The sequence below is a fragment of the Phocoena phocoena genome, chromosome 1, assembly GCF_963924675.1.
Source record: "Phocoena phocoena chromosome 1, mPhoPho1.1, whole genome shotgun sequence".
NCBI classification, from domain to species: domain Eukaryota; kingdom Metazoa; phylum Chordata; class Mammalia; order Artiodactyla; family Phocoenidae; genus Phocoena; species Phocoena phocoena.
Genome location: NC_089219.1, coordinates 12,539,714 through 12,546,564, shown reverse-complemented (window position 1 = coordinate 12,546,564; position 6,851 = coordinate 12,539,714). Strand labels below are relative to the sequence as shown.

The 6,851-nt window shown below is 43.8% G+C and overlaps 1 protein-coding gene and 1 pseudogene across 1 annotated transcript in view; one reads left to right on the top strand and one right to left on the bottom strand.

Annotated features, from left to right (window-relative positions):
- Positions 1–2,215: 2,215 nt before the first annotated feature.
- LOC136127378 (small ribosomal subunit protein eS1-like) lies at positions 2,216–3,307 on the bottom strand (annotated as a pseudogene).
- A 1,322-nt stretch (positions 3,308–4,629) lies between these two features.
- Positions 4,630–6,851, top strand: part of FBXO42 (F-box protein 42) — a 94,858-nt gene continuing 92,636 nt past the window's right edge. The window contains exon 1 of the mRNA XM_065885947.1: positions 4,630–4,816. The gene's annotated coding sequence lies outside the window, so the exon portion shown is untranslated. The remainder of the gene's footprint in view (positions 4,817–6,851) is intronic.

The window sequence follows — 6,851 nt, the reverse complement described above, 5'->3', positions numbered from 1 at the left end:
AGTAGTCGTGGCACACGGGCTTAGGTGCTCCACGGCATGTGGGATCTTCCCAGACCAGGGATTGAACCTGTGTCCCCTGCATTGGCAGGTGGACTCTTAACCACTTCACCACCAGGGAAGTCCCATGTTGGGCATTCTTAAGACTGAATCTACTAAGAGACCAGAAAGATAGATATCTTGGAGCTCGTTTGAGCTCGTTTCCTTTGCAAAGGAAATAGCTTTTCTTCCACCAAATGGATAATCAAGAGGCCAGCCCTAGTTAATCACATAGACCTCCTGGGCAAGTCCCTTCCTCATCTGTAAAATGAGGGGATGGAACCAAGTAAGGTCTAAAATTGAGGAAGTGGTGGAAGTTTCTTCCTCCAGGGGGAGAGCCCCAAAAGTTGAGGCAGTGGCATAAACAGGCACTGGCAGAGACCCTAAAGCATGAGCTTCTCTTTCTTGTGAAATATGTTTGTTATACCCTTCATGTTTGGGGCTTAGTGATTTGCACTCAGAACTGCAGGTACCTTTGATCTATCACGAGAAACACTCTGGTATGTGATAGGAATGTAAGAGCAAAGCCCATAATGAGAAAACTTTCCATCTGATTTCCAAGGTGGGGCTATGTAGACAGTTAAATAAATGGCAACCTACCAATGTTTAAAATGTACATGCCTGTTGAGCCAGCAATTGCATTTCTAGGAAATTTCCCTGTAGATACATTGGCTCATATGCAAATAAAATTATGAGGCTATTCATTGCTGCTTTGTTTATAATCACAAAAGACTGGAAACAAATGTCCATCACTAGAGGATTCATTTTAAAACTGTATGGTCCAGCCATGCAAAGGAATAGAATGAATTGTTAACTTAGATGGTTCTAAATAAACTGACATTAAATGATCTCGAAGAACTATAGTTAAGTTTAAACAAAAAGCAAGATCCAGAGCAGTGTGTATAGTTGGCTGCTGTTTGTAGGCTTATCTATTTATATGTGTATGTGTGTATTTGTATATGCATCTCTGGAAAGATACAAGGGACTTGTAACAGTGGTCACTTTGGTGGAGAGGCAAGGTTTACCAGGTAGCTGGGGGGACTGGTAGGATGGACTTAATATTATATTATTATATGTCCTTTTGTACCTTCTGAATTTTGTTTTATGTACATATATTATTTATTCTAAATAAGTAAGAGCATAAGAAATGAATTTCAGTAATGGATTGTGGGGATGGACTCTGGATGATACTTATGAGAGAGACCAGAGCCATTCTTCTCATCCTAGCCTTATATCTTGTCCCCGTACCTCCAGTCATGTCCCAATCTGTCTTCACACTGCAGACAGATTGTTCTAAAACACCATTTCATCATATATCCTCCTTGCCCCCAAATCTCCATGACCTAGGAGGTAATACCCAGTTTTCTTCCTGATATTCCAGGCCGTATATAAACTGACCTCAATCTTATGTCCTCTTGTTTGTCAGAAGCAACATTGTGTAGAGTTCAATAGCAAAGGCTTTGAGGCGAGACCACCTGGGTTCAAACCCTACCCATGACCATGAGTTGAGTCACTTAATCCCTGGGTGCTTCAGGTTCATCATCTGTAAAATAAGCTCAACAATGGCACTTACTTAGCAGTATTTGGTACATAATGAGAGTATACAATATACATCAACTGTGATTATTATTAAAGACTTTGCTTTAATAATAATACTTTTGTGCTTATCACAATTGATAATTTTATATTGGCTTATTTATTTGTTTATTGTCTGTCTCTCCCAGTAAACCGTTGGGCTCTCCATGAGGGTAGGGACTTTGTTGTTTTATTTAAAAGTACATTGCTGTACATACCACATGGCTTGGCACATATTAGGTGCTCACTAAATATTTGACTGACTGCCCTCTTAGTTTTCAAATTCCCAGTTCATTCATTCTTTCATTCATTTAACAAATATTTAGCGAGTCCCTACAGGGTGCCAGTCTCTATAATTATGTGATAAAGCATTGACCAAAACAGACAAAAATCCGTGCCGTCCTTGAGCTAGGAGATTCAGGGTGGAGTGGTTTCTGTATTTGAACCTGTTCTAACATAATCTAGCAGTTCCAAACCTAACTGGACATCAGAATCCCTGGGGAGCTTTAGAAGAAGCCTGAGTCAGTGTCTAAAGTGAGCACTGCAACCTGCATTTTTTTATACAAGTAAGATTTTATTTTTGTCACTGTTAAGAGTCTGAATTTTAAACAGATTCTTGGACTCATGACTCATATCAGTTGGCTCATTCAACTTTAGTACCTACCTCACCCCCAGTAGCTTTTCCAGAACTACTACCTTCATCATGAAACTCCATGAGTTTTCCCAATTCAAACTTGAACTTCTTCAGCATTTTTACTTTATTGTCTATTTATTTTTATTAAAATTTTTTTATTGAAATAGTTGATTTACAATGTTGTGTTTCAGGTGTACAGCAAAGTGATTCTATTATACATATATATATATATCTGCATTTTTACTTTTCTAACAAAGACATCATGGAGTGGATAATTAGACTGGTGAGCCTCATGTCTTTTCCAATGCTGTCTGGAATCAACTTATTGACAATTTCTTTCTAGTCATTTGTCTGCATCATCTTCTGGATTTGTCAGACCCGTTGGTGCTGAGCGTAAGAGGTCTTCTGAATTTGATTGTTGCATTTTTTTAGTAAAGCCAAGAGAGAATAGACAAGCAAATAACCATTGGTAGTCTTGACATCAACATGAGTTTCAATCACGGTCTGCTGTTTTTCTGACCATGGAGGTCATTTTGTCACAGGTATGATCCATGCCATGGAAATTAAGCAGGTTTTCCCCTGAACATCTTCAATAATCAGCTTTAATTTTTTTAATGCAGCTTCATCATTCTGCAGATCAGGAAGGCTCACTTCAAAAACAACAACCCCTGAGGCCATCAGATGGGATTTTGGTTCCCAGAGGTTTTTTTTTTTTTTAAGATTTTTTTTGATGCGTACTATTTTTAAAGTCTTTATTGAATTTGTTACAATATTGCTTCTGTTTTATGGGGTTTTTTTGGCCATGAGGCACGTGGGATCTTAGCTCCCCAACCAGGGATCAAACCCACACCCCCTGCATTGGAAGGCAAAGTCTTAACCACTGGACCGCCAGGGAAGTCCCCCCCGAGTTCTTATGACTAGTGTTTTTCCAATATTTCTTATATTGAACATAGCTGGTGCTTTTACAACATACCAATCTTTCTTAGAAAACAGATCAACCACTTTCTTCTTGGTACCCTTTTTGCTGCTATTCATAAGGTGCTTGTTCTTGCTGACCTCCATGGTACTGTTCAGAGAGCCAAAAGGTGGTTGCCTACATTTTTAAAAGGAAGTGCTCAAAAGCTGGTCCAGTGTTTCTAACATTGAGTCTACAGGGTACTTGGGGGTCGGGGTGGTGGGGTTCACAAGTTCTATGACAATTTTTAAGCTTGGAATTTTTAATGATACAATTTTAATATTTATTTATATTTATAATTGCCAAGTTTCTCTTTTGCAGTGATATTTCCTAACTGAAAGACTTGAGTTTCTTAAATCAGTGTTTCTCATACTGGGATTCCATGAGTGTTTACCCAGGGGTCTTTTCATTATTCAAGTTTGTGGAACACTGATCTAGTGCTTTCTAGTGTGAGATTGACCCAAGTTCAATAGCATCTTGCCTTCCCAACTTGAGAGCAGACCTGGGTTCTGGCCCAGCCCTATGTCCTAAGAGATGTCCCAGAAGGTCCACTTTACCCAGGGTGGTGGGCTGGCAGCTCAAGGTTGCTTCATTTTTAAGTGCAAGGGATGAAGACTGAAGCCCTTGGGCTCTGTATCTCTGGGATTTCCATAGACCACACGCTGTGCAGGTAATTCACGGAGGTTCTCACCTACACACCAGACTCCTCCCTTGGAAGGGGGATTTTGCTGGAACCAGTGATAGTGATACTGTAAAGTACAAGAGCTTGGGAACCAGAAGCGCCTGAGTTCAAATCCTACCTTCCCACCCCAACTCCCCAGATATGTGGCTTTGGGAAAATAACTGATATATTCCGTGCCTCAGTTTCCTCATCTGAAACATGGAGCTAGTAACAAGTCACACAATGGTTGGTACACAATTATGGGAGGCTTCGGTTGCATAACCAAGGCACTGAGTTTCTCTCCTTAAGTTGACATCAAGAGCGCTTGTGCTCATCGGGCCCTCGGGGTACACATGAATTAATTCCCGGTCTAACATCTATCATAGACTAAAGCCGTTGGGACAACTGAGCAGTTGTTCCTAGCAGTGCAGAGGAGGGTGAGTGCAGTTCTAATGCCGTTTGTAGGCACCCGAAGAAAGCGGGCGCGAAAGCGCGAGGTTTCCTCACTCCAGCTTGGCTCCCCCAGGCGGCGTTCCAACCTCGGAGAATCTCCGGGAACCAGGGGGTTGGGGGGTGGGGGCGGCGGGCCGCGGCGTGTACCTTCCCAACATGGCGCCCCCCATAGGCCGCCTGCCGCGGTCCCGCCGCACTGACGTGTGTGCGCGCGCGTGTGTCCTGTGTGCCGGTCCCCGGCGCATGCGCGCTCCGTGCGGTCTTCTCCCGGCCAGAGCAGCAGGAGCGGCGGCGGCGGCGGTGACGGCGGCGGAGGCGGCTGCGGCGTTAGAGTAGAGGAAGATGGCGGCTCGGAGCGGCTGGGGGTCCCGCCAGCTGTGAGGAATCCCGAGTGCGGCAAGCGCGGCCTGGGGCGGAGCGCCTCTGCTCAGATCCTATCCCCGGCTCCCTCACCTTCTTCGCCAGCGGAGCGTACCCGAGAGCGTGGCGCTGGCTGGGCCAGGTGAGGCCTCTTCCTCTCCCGGGGCCGCGGCGGGGAGCTGGCGGCTTATGCCCTTTATGCCACGGGTCCGGCGCAGGCCCTGCACCCCGCGCGGGGGTCGGTGCCGGCTGGCCTGGGGGCCTTGCTGTAGTCATTCTCGACCTCCCCGGGTTAGGCAGGGCGGAGGAGAACCCCTTTCCAGGCAGCCCTTGGGATGGGGGCGAACCCGGCCTCTCCCCTCTAGCACGGCGGTTTTCGTTCCCTCACCGGAGCCACGAAAGGGTGTGTGACTAGGGTAAGGATGGGTTTGGGGTGTCAAATTATCTTCCACCCCACCCCCAAATCTTTAACGCCTTTTGAGAGGAGCCGGAGTTCGGTGCCCTCCAAAATTGGGGCTGCGGCGAGGGGCCAGCATCTCTGAAGCTGCAAAAGGAAGATTTTGGAATTGGCTTAAAAAATGAAACACAAGCAGCCTTTCCTACCCCTTAGTTTTCTGAGTGTTCCCCCAGTGAGGTAGGAACTGCGGATCTCCTTGATTGAGACAGCAGCCCACGTTGTGACCGTGGAAGGCTTCTGGTGAGAATTGGTGCAAAGGGAACCGTGGAGGGTGGGAACCAATTTGTAAACGAAGAAAAAAACAGTCGTAAGATCTTGATAGTGTCTGGAAAGTAACTTCGGGGCTAATGAAGTCCTCTCGATCCTTTGAAACCTTTGGATTGTTAAGATTCGGAATACCCAATTGCTTTTGTCTGTTCATCTCCGGAATTTTATTAGGAAAATAAAAGCTTCATTTCTCAATTGCCAAAGTCTTTGGACTTTTCTGTGGTGGGATTCCTACTGCCCAGCGTGAGGATTCAGACACACCATCAGTGCTCGCTTGCGGGCAGGGACATTGTGCTATACTTACCCTTTGTGAGAACAACTTTTGTTGTTCAAATGCTAATTTGGAGACTTTGGTTCTTTCAAGTAGGGAAGCCGGTTTGAAGCCTTGTGGTCTCTTCCTTGAGGAATGAAGGCTTCAGTTGCAGTTGTGCTACGGGGAATTGTTGAGGAGATAGCATTGGCTTGGGCACACCACATACCTTTTATCACTTAAATTTGTGTTTAAGAATGATGACGTCATGGATTTAAAGGGACAAGGAAAATTTGAGAGGAAATAGCGTCGTTTAGTATTGAGCATTTAAGATTCAGTCTGTAGCTTTTACAGTGAATAGTGGTGCTCTGTTTCAGATCCCTAATTTTGAGCGTATTCATGTGTATAATCTGATTGGTTTCCTTTCTGTTGTATGTTGTCATTTTATATCCTGTAACTGTTTGCTTTTGACAAGCCCAGTATGAATATATTACTTTATCTACATTGACCCATGGGTGTTTTGTCTGTTTCAAAAAGCTTTTAATTGTTAAAATGACAGCTGTTTAGTTTAATAGTAGCTAATTTTTTGACCATCTTTTTCTTTTCTTAAAGCCTTTTCCATAGAGATTTGTACATTTTCTTAGTGCCTTTGCTAAGGACATAAACCTAAACCAACAACTTCTCCGTTTTAGACAATTGGAGAGCCACTCTCCATTTCAGTTTGCTAATAAAGAGTCATGAAATTAATGCAGTGAAACATCCTGGTGGTTTGACATTATCCTTCTTGGCATAATGTGTTGCATTGTTGTGCTAAATCATCATCGGATATTGATGCACCTTCATGACATCCATGACATCATTCACTCTCCAGCATTTTGCCTTTTGCAATTTCTTGCCTTCTCAGAGTCACAAAGAAAGAGGATCAGGAAAAATAGCTTAGGATGCTTCTTCAATGTCTGATTTCTAGAAGAGCCTTCTCTAACACCGCTTTATATAGTTAAAACCCTTCTGTAGGACTCAGAGCTGTGTAATTGCTACCCATTGTGAAAATGCTAGCAAAACCTCTAGGCTTTACAAGAATATTGAGGTCCCAAGGAGAAGTTATCTCAAAGATGAACAAATATGTGATTATCTTTGTGATTTCAGGGTTGTTTTAGTCTATATAAAACTAGAAGCCATTTGTTTAAATATTGCCCTTCCCAC